Source organism: Trachypithecus francoisi, unplaced genomic scaffold, assembly GCF_009764315.1.
Source record: "Trachypithecus francoisi isolate TF-2019V2 unplaced genomic scaffold, Tfra_2.0 Lachesis_group12, whole genome shotgun sequence".
In the NCBI taxonomy this organism is placed as follows: domain Eukaryota; kingdom Metazoa; phylum Chordata; class Mammalia; order Primates; family Cercopithecidae; genus Trachypithecus; species Trachypithecus francoisi.
Window position 1 is genome coordinate 80,082,058 of NW_022681457.1, and position 14,152 is coordinate 80,096,209.

A 14,152-nucleotide genomic window follows, 5' to 3' on the forward strand; every position below is an offset into this window, starting at 1 on the left:
ATGATGTTGGGGCCATTTGTGGCCTCATTTACAGGCATAAGAACTAAGTGTCAGATAAGTTAAGTAGCTTACTTAAGGTCATATGGTTGCTAGGTGGCAGAGCTGGAATTTGAACTTAAGCAGTCTATGACAAGAATCCACATGCATAGCCACTACTCTACGTTGCTTCTTTCTGTGCTATGCTGTCTGGACACACTGGCCTACTATTCCAAAATAATTATTTTAGTCTACTGTGTGCCAGGGACTGTGCTGGGCCCTTGAGAGAGGAGGACTCTATACAAGATTGATGGATTTATTGATATTTCCTATTTGCCAATCACTGTGCTAAGCTGTACTGGAGAGGAATCTATTATCCAATGAGCAGCTGGTACATCTACAGCTCTTGGCCAAGAGGAGGGGCCCTGGGTGCTTCCTCATGTATAGGTGACCATATGTGGTGTTAAGCGACTTACCGCCCTGGCCACAGCAAACTGGATGAAGGATGAAGACCTGGCTGGGTGCGGTGGGTCGCACCTGTAATCCCAGCACTTTGGGAGGCCAAGGTGGGCGCATCCCCTGAGGTCAGGAGGTCAAGACCAGCCTGGCCAACATGTTGAAACCAGAATTGGTGTGTCTCTACTAAAAATACAAAAAAATTAGCTGGGCGTGCTGGTGCGCACCTGTAGTCCCAGATGCTCGGGAGGCTGAAGCAGGAGAATCACTTGAACCTGGGAGGCCAAGACTTCAGTGAGCCAAGATCGCACCATTGCACTCCAGCCTGGGTGACAAGAGCAAAAGTTTGTCTCAAACAAAAACAAAAACAAAAAAGATGAAGATCAGACCCAATGACAGCCAATCTATTGGCTGACAAAGAATCCCTGGTGTGGCTCAACAAGAAATCTCTGACCTACAGAGTTAGTGACTAGGGTGTGGTCAAACCAATAAGATCTTTTTCCTTGGAAATAGAAACTCATATTGATTGGAAGTGTTGGCATAGAAACAAGGACAGAGTACTACATGACCATAACGGTGAAACATAAGAGTAGAGATCAACGAATGCCCAATTCGGAGGCAGCAATGAAACCACCTAATTTCTAGAACTATGCTGTATCCTGAACCAGTTCTAGTTGTCTAAGTTTTTTTTACGATCTCTGTGAAGTCTAACTGTGTGGCTATATATCTTGACTTGACTTTCTTATTTCTGTCTATATCCTCACAAAGATCCCCTATAATCAACATAATTTCAGTGTGTCCTCATGGAGCTCACAATTGAGCAGGCAATACAGATGATAATGAAGCAATTATTTACCATAGATAAGTGCTACTACAGGGGAAGCCCAAGAGGCTCTGAGAGTACAGAGGAGGCACCTAATCTAACCAGAGACAGTCAGGGAGGGCTTCCTGGAGGAGGATGAATAGTATACAGTTCTCATTGTATTCAAAGCAAAATCAATCATCTTTAAAATGGCCCATAGTCTTTAAAATAGCCTACACAGGCTGGGCATGGTGGCTCAGGCCTGTAATCCCAGCACTTTGGGAAGCCAAGGCGGGCGGATCACCTGAGGTTGGGAGTTCGAGACCAGCCTGACCAACATGGAGAAACCCCCATCTCTACTAAAAATACAAAATTAGCCAGGCGTGGTGGCACATGCCTGTAGTTCCAGCTACTCAAGAGGCTGAGGCAGGAGAATCGCTTGAACCCGAGAGGCAGAGGTTGCCGTGAGCAGGGATTGTGCCATTGCACTCCAGCCTGGGCAACAAGAGTGAAACTCCGTCTCAAAAAAAAAAAAAATCGCCTACACAATCTGACACTCCCAATTCCCACATTTCCTCTCTAATTTCTTTTTTTTTTTTCGAGACGGAGTCTCGCTCTGTCGCCCAGGCTGGAGTGCAGTGGCCGGATCTCAGCTCACTGCAAGCTCCGCCTCCCGGGTTCACGCGATTCTCCTGCCTCAGCCTCCCGAGTATCTGGGACTACAGGCGCCCGCCACCTCGCCTGGCTAGTTTTTGTATTTTTAGTAGAGACGGGGTTTCACCGTGTTAGCCAGGATGGTCTCGATCTCCTGACCTCGTGATCCACCCATCTCGGCCTCCCAAAGTGCTGGGATTACAGGCTTGAGCCACCGCGCCCGGCCTTCCTCTCTAATTTCTATTCCTATCACTGTATTCCCCTTCGTGTTCACTCTACTCCAGCCTCATCGGCCTGCTGGGTGCCCCTGAAACACACTGACTCCTGCCTTAGGGTCTGTGCTCTCGCTTTTCTCTTTACCTGTAATGTCTCCAGACACCCACTTGTTCAGTTCTCTCACCTCTTTTACATTTTGATCAAATATTATTTTCTCAGTGAGGTATCGCTTGACCTCTGATTTAATACTGCATCCTGTCTACCACTGCCTACTCCTATGCCCAGACACTCTTGATCTCCTTACCCTACTCTACTTTTTTCTGTTTTTCTTAGAACTTATCATCTTCTAACATATCTAATGATTTACTTATTTATTATACTTGTGGTTTTTGTCTGGCTCTCCATGTTTAGAAAGTAAGCTAAACATGGACAGAAACTGTCTTAGTCTATTTGGGCTGCTATGGTATAAAATACCATAGACCAGACGGCTTATAAACAATAGAAATTTATTTCCCATAATCGTGGAGACTGAGAAGGCCAAGATCAAGGTGCTGGAGGATTCAGGTTCTGGTGAGGACCCATTTCCTGGTTTATAGATGGACAGCCATCTTTCACCGTGTCCTCAGATGGTAGAAGAGGCAAGGGATCTCTCCGGCTTTTTGTTTTTTATTTTTATCTTTTTTTCCCCACCCTGTCTTACGGTGTGGATGGGGTTTCTTTTATAGGGCACTAATCACATTCCTTGAGCCTTCATGGTCTCATCACTCCCCAAAGGCCCCACCTCCAAGTACTCTCACACTGGGGACTAGATTTCCACGTATACATTTTGGGGGGTGGGCCACAGACATTCAGACCATAGCAATGATTTTATTTTGTGTATTGACTGTCATAGGTTGTGTTACCCAGGAAACAGATTCTGAGACAAAGTTTAGCGTGCAAGTGGTTTTTAAAGAGTGTTCTTGGCCGGGCGCGGTGGCTCAAGCCTGTAATCCCAGCACTTTGGGAGGCCGAGACGGGCGGATCATGAGGTCAGGAGATCGAGACCATCCTGGCTAACACGGTGAAACCCCGTCTCTACTAAAAAATACAAAAACTAGCCGGGCGTGGTGGCGACGCCTGTAGTCCCAGCTACTCGGGAGGCTGAGGCAGGAGAATGGCGTAAACCCGGGAGGCAGAGCTTGCAGTGAGCTGAGATCTGGCCACTGCACTCCAGTCCGGGCGACAGAGCGAGACTCCGCCTCAAAAAAAAAAAAAAAAAAAAAAGAGTGTTCTTGGGATCAACACCAATGGAAGTGAGGGAGGCAGTACTGGTGCAGAGGGAGAAGTTGAGCTGTGATGCAGTCCCAACAAAGGCCTCAATCAATCCTACAGGAAGTTCTGGAGCTGGGGTGGTCTTTCAAAATTATTTCAATTGGGGTGAGGGAGCTGGGATCTTTCTATCCTAGTGTTCATTGGCCTCTAGAAGGAGAAAGGATGCTAGCCAAAGAAGTTTTTCTGCAACTGCAGCAGTCCCTCAACAAGGCTAACACAGTTGAGGCCTAGCTATAAGCAGCGCTCCCAGCAACTGGTGAAATAATTCCTTTTTTCCTGAAGGTGGATCTAGTCAATAGACCACAGCGACTACTGCAGTTTACCCTGGTGCCACTTGGATTTACTTCTTTTTTTTTTTTTCTTCTGAGATGGAGTTGCCCAGTCTGGAGTGCAGTGGCATGATCTCGGCTCACTGCAACCTCCACCTCCCCGGATTCAAGTAATTCTCCTGCCTCAGCCTCCTGAGTAGCTGGGATTACAGGAGTGTGCCACTGCACCTAGCTAATTTTGTATTTTTAGTAGAGATGGGGTTTCACCATGTTGGCCAGGCTGGGATCGAACTCCTGACCTCAAGTGATCCACCTGCCTCGGCCTCCCAAAGTGCTGGGATTACAGGCGTGAGCCACCACGGCTAGCCGGATTCACTTCTTTATATAAGTTCTTAGAACATCTCTTCAAGGATTTTGGTAGGCCTCTCTTTCTAAGAAAAATTTAGAAGAGAAAGGTTTTCAGAATAGACTATAGATCCCACTGTTACAGCTAGTCTTAGGGCTGCAACTTATTTTATTCCCTTTCTACTAACAATTCTAGGCTCCCCTTACCCTCAGGTAATGCATTTGTTGATCTTGGCAGCTTCAGTTGTGGCATGACCCAGACTCTCATCACTGAGGGATCTCAGGCTGGTCACCATGCCCTTCTCAAACTGCAGTTGTTGCACTTGTCCATATATCATCCAAAGAGGAAGGCAGTATCAATAAATGCTCAAGTACCAAGTGGATCACTCTTGGTTCCTTCCATTGTGTAATGACAGCCCTACTGCCTTCCAATGATTAGAATCAGTTACCTCCGCCGAGATAGGGTGACTTTTCTTCTTGCCTCTTGGTCCCCTAGCATGAAGAACGTGATTGAAGAATCTAGGCAGCAATCATATTATATAGATCAATGTGAATTTGGCTGTGTCTCCCAACAGAAGTGTTTCCCCTTTGGCAACCAGCTCCTCTAAATTTGCAAAGACCATAATTTCCACAAGTGGATCATTAAGAGTAATGGTAAATGGGGATATTCCTGCTTCTATCCCTTGGTTCCCAGACCCAATTGCAGACACATCTCCATATAAAGGTCTTTGATTTAAAGTATATACTGTGTCCTAGAACAGAGTTTCTCAACTTTTGCACTATTGACATTTTGGACTGGATAATTCCTTGTTGGGAGGCGCTGTCCTATGTGTAGGATACACACCCATGGGCTCTACCTACTAGATGCTAATAGTATTACCTTTCCTCTCTGTCCCCACCCCCCAGTTGTGACAATAAAACATGTGTCTCCATTTTCTTTCTTTGTTTTTTTGGGATGGAGTTTCACTTTTGTCACCCAGGATGGAGTGCAATGGTGCAATCTCAGTTCACTACAACCTCTGCCTCTTGGGTTCAGGAGATTCTCCTTCCTTAGCCTCCTGAGTAGCTGGGATTACAGGTGTGCACCACCACATCTGGCTAATTTTTTGTATTTTTAGTAGAGATGGAGTGTCACCATGTCAGCCAGGCTGGTCTTGAACTCCTGACCTCAGGTGATCCACCCACCTCAGCCTTCCAAAATGCTGGGATTATAGGCATGAGCCACCACATCTGGCCTTTTTTTTTTTTTTTTTTGAGATGGAGTCTTACTCTGTCGCCCAGGCTGGATTGCAGTGGCACAATCTTGGCTCACTGCAACCTCCGCCTCCCAGGTTTACGCCATTCTCGCCTCAGCCTCCTGAGTAGCTGGGATTACAGGCGTGCATCACCACACCTGGCTACTGTTTTTATATGTTTAGTAGAGACGGGATTTCACCATATTGGCCAGGCTGGTCTCAAACTCCTGACCTTGTGATCTGCCTGCCTTGGCCTCCCAAAGTGCTGGGATTACAGACATGAGCCACCACACCTGGCCGTGTCTCCATTTTCTCAGTGACAAAGCTCAGAGAGAAAAAAAAAATGTCTGCAGACATCGCCAGACATTGCCAAGTCTGCACAATTGGAATTGGAAAAATGGAAGGCATAATTGGAATTGGAAAAATGGAAGGCACAATTGGAATTGGAAAATGGAAGGCACAATTGCCTCCAGTTGAGAGACAGTATCCAAGAAATGGTGCCCCATTTTCATAAAATATCACATCTTAGCTGGCGTTTCAGCTGTGTCAACAGAACATTTCATTTCTCTGTTGGGCTGGCAGTTTCTGGGTTCTGTAGTATGTGATACATACAATCAATGGATCCCATTTATGCGTTCACTTTTGTACCTTCTTTGTTGTAAAGTAGGTCCTTTTTTCTGATGTGGTGGATACTATATGAGATCCTGTGCTGGTGGATTAAACACTCTGTGTAAGCCTTCAGTAAGTGGTGTTGGCTAAAGCCCTGCAAGGCAGAAAAGGCAAACTCAGAATATGGTCTATTCCTGTCAAAATGAATTTCTGGGGCTGGGCGTGGTGGCTAAAGCCTGTAATCCCAGCACCTTGGGAGGCCAAGACGGGCGGATCACGAGGTCGGGAGATCAAGACCATCCTGGCTAACACGGTGAAACCCCTTCTCTACTAAAAAATACAAAAAACTAGCCGGGCGAGGTGGCGGGCACCTGTAGTCCCAGCTACTCAGGAGGCTGAGGCAGGAGAATGGCGTAAACCCGGGAGGCAGAGCTTGCAGTGAGCCGAGATCCGGCCACTGCACTCCAGCCTGGGCGACAGAGCAAGACTTCGTCTCAAAAAAATAAAAAATAAAAATAAAAATAAAAAAATAATCCTAGCACTTTGGGAGACCGAGACGGGCGGATCACGAGGTCAGGAGATCAAGACCATCCTGGCTAACACTGTGAAACCCCGTCTCTACTAAAAAATACAAAAACTAGCCGGGCGAGGTGGTGGGCGCCTGTAGTCCCAGCTACTCGGGAGGCTGAGGCAGGAGAATGGCGTGAACCCGGGAGGCGGAGCTTGCAGTGAGCTGAGATCCGGCCACTGCACTCCAGCCCGGGCGACAGAGCGAGACTCTGTCTCAAAAAAAAAAATAAAAATAAAAATAAAAATAAATAAAAGAATTTCTGCTCCTTCCAGGATGTAAAGGGTCCAAAATAATCAACTTGCCAACAAGCGGCCAATTGACCTCCTCGATGGACATTGCCATCTTGGGGCCTTAGCATTGGTAGGTTGGACATTCTGCAGTGGCAGTAGCTAAATCAACTTTGGTAACTGGGAACCTGTGTTAGTGGGCCCATGCATAACTTCCTTCCATCCCTGCCATCATGGCTGCTTCATCTATGCATTCATTGCACCAACATCAGGGCAGCCAATGACAGAGGCTGGCTGATATCAACTGGCTGAGTCATTTTGTTTACTTGATGGTTTAGTGCCTCTTCCATGGTGGATGCTCTCTGGTGGGCATTAATAGGTGGTACAAAGATCTTCACACTTTGTACTCATCCTCATATGTCCATTCACCTGCTACTACCCCAGATTGTCTTGTCTGTGGTCCTCCAATCTTGCATCCAGGCCCTGGCCAGTCATCCCAATCATTGTCCACTCTCCATGAGTCCATATATTCTAACCTTGAATTACTTCTCTTTCCACACAAGGTAGATGACCAGTGCTTTATTCACTGGGAGGATTTTCCCTCACCTCTTTCAGTGCAGTCACTGTCCATTTTCATCTTGTACCCACATACTGGGTAAACCCATCCATCAAAGTAGGGCTTTACCCTCCTCTTCCCTGATCAGAAGGCACTTCTTCATGTTTTGACGAACGGAGGCAAGATGGTGCATTTCCGGGTTTTTCATTACCAACTTTTCCCCGTGTGCGCGAGGATGCAGCTGGCGACCGGGAAGGTGCAGACCAACCAGGCATGCGCCAGGTGATGTCAATCCGAAGAGATCAAGATTTACCTGGTGGCACCTGCGGCGCCTTCCCCCCCCTCCCCTGACGCGTCCGTGCCCCGCCTATTGCCCTTCCACTCCTAGAAAAGCCACTCCCGGCAGACGCACGGGGTGGGCTTCCTCAGCCCCTACCTTTGTTGGGACTGCATTAGGAACTCTGCCTGAGAGCTCTACCGGGTGACTCTCTCGGCCTCCTTTGCCGGAGGCTAACAGACTTCACCCCCATACCTTTTTCTCTGGAGCTAGATGACCAAAGAATAAATTTGCAGTTTTGCTTTTAGCCTTGCCTACTCGCTGGTTCTTTTGTGCTCGCTCTGGTGGTCTTAGAAAAACAAATCACTTCACACAATCTGTGTGTGAGCAGAGGAGAGGCACTGATGCCATGTGGTAGACGACATGGGGGGCTGGGATACCTGCTCTGCAGCTTGCTTGTGTCTTCTAGTCCTGTTCATGCTCAATCTCACCATGTGTCTCTTCCATCTTAGGATGAATTGTTACTTGGCCTGCCTAATCTTATGGCTTGGTAGGTCTCAGAACCCAGTTTGTTATTGTTATTTTTGTAGAGACAGGGTCTGGCTCTGTTGCCCAGGCTGGTCTTGAACTCCTGGCCTTAAGTAATCCTTCTGCCTCAGCCCCCAAAGTTTTGGGATTACAGGTGTGAGCAACTGTGCCCAGCCCAGAACCCAGTTTTTATTAAAGAATAGAGTTAAAGGACCTGCATTAAAAAATCATGCAGGGGCAGAGAGAATATAGGCCCATAGAGAAGGTTTGAAAGGACAGTGGAGACAAGTGGAGAATTCAAATGTCTCCTGTTTTCATTTTACTGATCTTGCTTTATGTAGAACAGTTACTTTCTGTGTGGTAGGTATTCTTCTAGGCTCTTCATATGTATTATTGATGTAATCTACACAACCTATGAAGTAGGTATCATTATACCCATTTTACAGAGAAGGAAACTGATTTAGGCAGGTTAAGTAACTTCCTTAGGAGTGTAATTTGGTGAGTAGTAGAACAAAGTCTGAATCCCAGGACTGTCTGACTCCAAAGGTTCTTTAAATAGCCATACTACTATCCATTCGCTTAACACCAGCTACCATGAGATAAAACGAGGAAAGAGGTGTGTGTGTATGTATGTGTGTATGCAATGGGGAGTAGAGGAAACTTTTCTAGCTGTGGCTGTGCTGTGCTACGCTGAAGAGCTTCCAGATTCTTACCAGTTCATTCAGTACTACATCCAGCAAATGTTTACTGAATACCTCTCTGATACAGAATAAAAAGGAGTGAGACAGATGTTTTGCTACTATACCCTTGCAACTTCCCTTAGGGAGGGCTTTCCCACAAGGGGAGGGTTGCTACTCACATTTTGAGTAGAGAAAGGAAGGTCTCTGTAGAAAAGGAGGTATTCACTTGTTCAGGATAGCTCTAAGGGCTGGAGGAAGGATAAGAAGGCTTAGCCATCTGGCCCTAAGACGCAAACTGCTCTCCTTCCCTGCTTCCAAGAGCAGCCCCTGCAGGTCCTGGGCAGAGGTGTTGACAGTCTGGTCCTCAGAGGTCTTTTTGATATAAGCCTGTGTGTCAGTCTTCCCCTTCTCAGAGGTCTCCAGTCCCTGATGTCTCAGCAGTACCCTGTTCCACCTCATCATTAGAGCTATTGATGACTTTCTGCCTCGTGCACCTGAGCTTCTACTTATTAAATAGCCACCTGTCCACTCAATCTTCTGCCACTCCCTGGGTGCATTTGGAGCTGCAGTCAGACCTCTGGCCCAGGTTTTTTAATTCAGCCTGGGAATATTAACCACCACAATAATAATCACTTACACTTAGGCTGGGCGTGGTGGCTCATGCCTGTAATCCCAGCACTTTGGGAGGCTGAGGCAGGCAGATCACCTGAGGTCAGGAGTTCAAGACCAGCCTGGCCAACATGGTGAAACCCCATCTCTACTAAAAAAATTTAAAAAATTAAAAAAATTAACCGGGCGTGGTGGCGTGCTCCTGTAGTCCCAGCTACTCAGGAGGTTGAGGCAGGAGAATTGCTTGAACCTGGAAGACAAAGGTTGCAGTGAGCCAAGATCACACCACTGCACTCCAGCCTGGACAACAGAGCCAGACTTTGTCAAAACAAAACAAAACAAAAAAACCACTTACATTTAGTCGGCACTTACTGTATGCCAGGCCTTGTGTCAAACCCTATACAGGAACAATTTTCTTTCATCCTTGGGGCAACCCTATAATGGAGGCCCTGCGCTAGCGGTGGAGGTGGAGAATGCAGTTGGCATGCAGCAGCAGCTCTTTCGGGAAGGATTCTGCTGCCCCTTGGCTCCCCCAGCCTCACTTGTCCTGCACAGCCAGACCACTGCAGGACCTGCTGCTCTGGCCTGCCTGCAGCTTTGGGCTGGTTTCCCTTGACCCTTTCCTTGCCTGAACAGGCATCTCCACCATGTCAGCTCCTTTCCCTCAGCTTCCCTTGTTCTTTTCCTGGCCTTGGCTCATGCTGTTCCTTCTGCCCAGAATCCCCCTTTCTCCTTGTCTGCCTGGCAAAATCCATACTTACCAAGCCTTGCTTTAATGTCATCCTGACCTCCCTGCCCTCCCCTGTCAGGATTAATTGCTCCCTCCTTTGTGTTGCTGAACAGCACTTATCACAGAGAACTGTAGTTACTTGTTTCACCACTCAGTCTGGGAGAAGAGGCGGCAGAGACTGGTCTGATTCACTTCCTTATCTCTAGGGCTCGGGGGCTGCCCTGTGTTTGATGAAGCCCATTGGGCTGTGAAGTTTGGCTACGGACATCTCTGGGATGGGACCTTGGTTTTCCTGCATTCCTGATCTCTAACTTCTCTCTCTGTGGCTTGCCAAAACTGGATTTCAGAGACTAAGACAGGATCTCCCCCTCAGCTGGAATATGTTGACTGTCTCTCCCCTCCACATGAATCTCTTTCTTTGGTGGCCAACTTGCCGCCTGTGTCCTGCCTGGTATCCCCTCCAGCCTTGGTGCTCCCAGCTCTCCCCCATTTAGCAGCATCTGCAGATTTCATTAACTTGCTACTTAACCCCTCTTGCTCAGATCAGCTGTGAAGATGATAAATCAGGCCCAGGGCTCATCCCTGTAGTGGCCCTCTTCCCCACACCCCTCTCTAACAAGTCTCTGGCTGCCCCTATTCATCACTAGCTGCCCTCTCTTTCTCTTGCAGTTTCATGGCACCCCTCATTCCCCTCCACCACAGACCATGTCAGGGTTACAGCCCAGCCACTTTGGATTGAATCCTGGAACCACATTTGGAGACAGAAGCTGGAGCTGCACCCAGGGGCGGCAGGAGGTCGTAAGCCCTGGCTGGGAAAGGATGGGGAGGACTAAGGGAGCACTGGATCCCCTTTCTAGCCATGGGACCAGGTTCAGTTGTGTTTAAGGGGTGGGGCCGGGGTTAGATTGGACCTGTATTCTCACTCCCTTACTCAAGACCTCACCGAATCTGCTATTCTGCTGAGAGGGAGGGCCACCTGGACCTCCCTGTGTGGAGTACTGAAGTTAGGTCAGTGTGGCAAGCAGTGTGGTTTGTCAGGGACTTAGCAGAATGGCTCTTTTCCCTCCCACTCTCCAACCCGGCTCCTTTCCTAAATTCTGCCTAGAGCCTGACTCCAATTTTCCTTCTTCCATGTGTTACCTTACCCTCTGCTCTTCTAGGCTCCAGGTCTCTTCTCTTGACTTCTTTCTCTTTCCTTTCCATGCCTCATCTCCTATTCCCTTCTCTTAATTTTTTTTCTAGGTATAAACTTCCTAGAAGGAACCATCCTCGATGTCAGGGGCCTGACCTTTCTGTAGTTCTGAGCGGGCCCTTCTGCTTTTTCCCTTCCCCCAGAGATCCCTCCTTTCCTGGGTCCCCTTTATTTCTACATCTGCCCCCACTCTTGCTCTCCTTTTATCCCCCAATTCCTCACCTTCATTCTCAGCCTTCACAGGAGACAATGTCGGAGAAGGTGGAGCATCCTGCCTGGGCTCACAACAGGCTCTTGAAAAACATTAATTAAGCCCAGATTGGAGTTTCCCCATCTTTGTTTCTTCCTTGTCTCTTCCCAGGCCCTGGATGATCCTCCACCCTCCCTGCTTGTAAGCAGGAGGTCCCTCCACTGGCACGCTTCTTCTGTCCAGTGAGGGGCAGGGGCGCCCAGGCCACTGGAAGCTCATTCAGCCACTCCCGGCATGTGCACTTTTGTCAGGTGCTATTTCTACCATGTCTTCATTACCTCCTAATTGGCCAAATCTCTTTTCTTTATTTTTCTTGTTAAAGACAGATTTAAAGAATGAGTTCAGTAGCTCAGCCATTTTCAGACCATCATTAATTTCCCACCTTCTTATTTATTAATGGGGCAACTTCCTTGCTGGTATTTCTTATTCCCTGGATATCTCTGTAAAAGCCTGCCTTGCTCACGCAACCCCTGGGACCAGTGCTAACTCACTCTGACTTTGTGCTGCCCTCAGCTGCATTCCCTCCACAGCCCCACTGCGCTCACAGTCCTACCACCCACAGTTTGCAGTGAGGAGAGTCTAGAACGCCCCCTGCATTCTAGGCACAGAGGCTTCCTTCTTCCGCACAGAGTGGAACGAGACTCCCAGTTCTCTCCTCCACCCCTTATCTCCTTCCACTGTGTTCCAGGTCCTACACTAAGCTGAACATGTACAGTCTCATTCACTCAAGACCTTAAGGAACAAAAGGGGAAACAGAAGCTCAGGGAGCAGCAATGATTTGCCCAGAGTCACTTTGCTCAGAAGAGGAGGAATCACGATGTAAGCCCAGGTTTGCCTGGCTCCCTGGCTTGAAGTTTACCTCTATGCCAGCCCACCTCAGGGAAGAGGTTATGGTTAGGATAAGTCTTGGTACAGAAAGAGAAACAAAGACCAGTAAGACAGCAGCAGCACTGTGGGAAATAGCAGTTGGTGACCTGAGGATTAGCAGGACTGCAGTCAGCAAACTGTGTTGGGTGACCTGTCTCTCCCTTTTGTACCTTCACCTCTGTGGGTTCCACAGTTAAGGGACTTGTGTTTTAATGGTGATGTTACTAACATTTGGGAGTAGTTACCTGCAAACCCTCTGCATCCTCTGAAGGATAAGCCTGTACACACAGGTCCCACTGAGTCCTTCCAAATGGGTTCTCGGTAGTTGCCTTTTAATTCTGGTTCTCCAGCAGCCTCAGCCCATTTCTCCAGGTGAGTGGATTGACCTACTGCTGTCCATGCATGGGTGTAGGTGAGAGTCGGTAAACACTGGACTCCTTGAGCTGACAGCTACTGCCATAGAGCCCAGGTCTGGGTCTGAGCACAAGCTTACTCCACTGATGATTCCTAAACCTTCGCTAATATGAGTGACAAGGACTTGTGATGTGGTCTTGTTAGGATTCCTCCTTGGCTGTTTCTATAATCAGAAATACTCTTATTATCCCCAGGCTCTGCATCCAGACTCCAGGTGAGGGCTATTTTGCCCAGAGCCGGGTGGCTAAGGCTGCAGCTACCTCCACATTGCTGGTGAGTGGTGAGACGATGAGGAGGACAGTGATCCCTAGTCAGGGTACAGGCCTAACACAAAGACAGCCTGGAGGCCTCATGGCTGCCTCCAAATGCCAAGTCATTGCTCTTCTTGTTGGAAATGGAAGCTTTGGGCGGGTCCTTAGGAGGCTCAAGGGAAGAGAGAAGAGAGAGAACTCAGAGCAGAATCTTCCTGCCCAATCTGGAACCTCAGTGGCCCCCCAGTAGCAGTAGCCCAAGAGCAGCAGCAGTGCCAAGAAGGAGTCCCCTGGGACCAAGCCCTGAAGCTGTGTTTTTACACTAAAAGACCTTGTTTCTTGTCTCGTCCTGGTCATAACCCTGCTTAATAGAGACGTTAAGATGAAGGATTGAAGCCGCCTCTCACTGCAGCTGGAAGGAGGGTAGCCTGGGTGACCCTGGACTGAGGGGACACTATGGGGCTGGGGCTGAGGTGGGAAGGGATCTGCAAAGCATCCCCCTCCAACACTGAGCCTCAGCTTTGGGAGCTGAAACCTCTTGTTCCATAAGAGCTTTCTGAAGGCTACCTTATCCAGCAGGGCTTTTTTCTGGGTTGAACATCTCCGGCTGTGTTCTGCCTCCCCAGCATCAGGGAGGGGATGATACAAGTAGGAAAAGCCACAGGTGTATAAGGGACAACAGTGACTTTTACATATACAGGCTTTCAAAGAGCTTTGATAAGCTTCCATGCACACAGCTTTTCATGAAAACAACAGATAACAGTGACTGGGTGTTTCCTGTGTGTTTCAAAGGCTGTGCTTTATCTGCACTGTTGTATCTGATCATCACCACAGCCCCATGGTACAGGCCGAAGTACTGTCCCCAATTTACAGATGAGAAGACTGAAGCTTAGAGAAGTTAAGCCACTTGCCCAAGTGCACTCAGCTAATAAGTAGTGGAGTTGGGCTATGAACCCAAGCAGTCTGATTTCAGAGCCCATACGCGTAACCACTGTCATCGTTCGCGGCCTCTGGTTTTACAAATTGACCTAGCTTGGAATCGGCAGGAGGGTAGAGGAGGACTGAGGTTTTGTATCAGATAGGGAATTGATTTAGAGGTCAGAGACAATAGTTAGGGATAAACAGGC

General features: G+C 48.1%; 1 long non-coding RNA gene across 1 annotated transcript; it reads right to left on the reverse strand.

The window, feature by feature from the left end:
• Positions 1-4,026: 4,026 nt before the first annotated feature.
• Positions 4,027-9,413, reverse strand: LOC117093897. Its single transcript, XR_004441293.1, has 4 exons — positions 8,892-9,413; positions 5,913-6,027; positions 4,237-4,548; positions 4,027-4,115 (listed from the first exon to the last, which is right to left on the reverse strand). It is a non-coding gene; the product is annotated as an uncharacterized LOC117093897 (long non-coding RNA).
• Between the last annotated feature and the right edge of the window lie 4,739 nt (positions 9,414-14,152).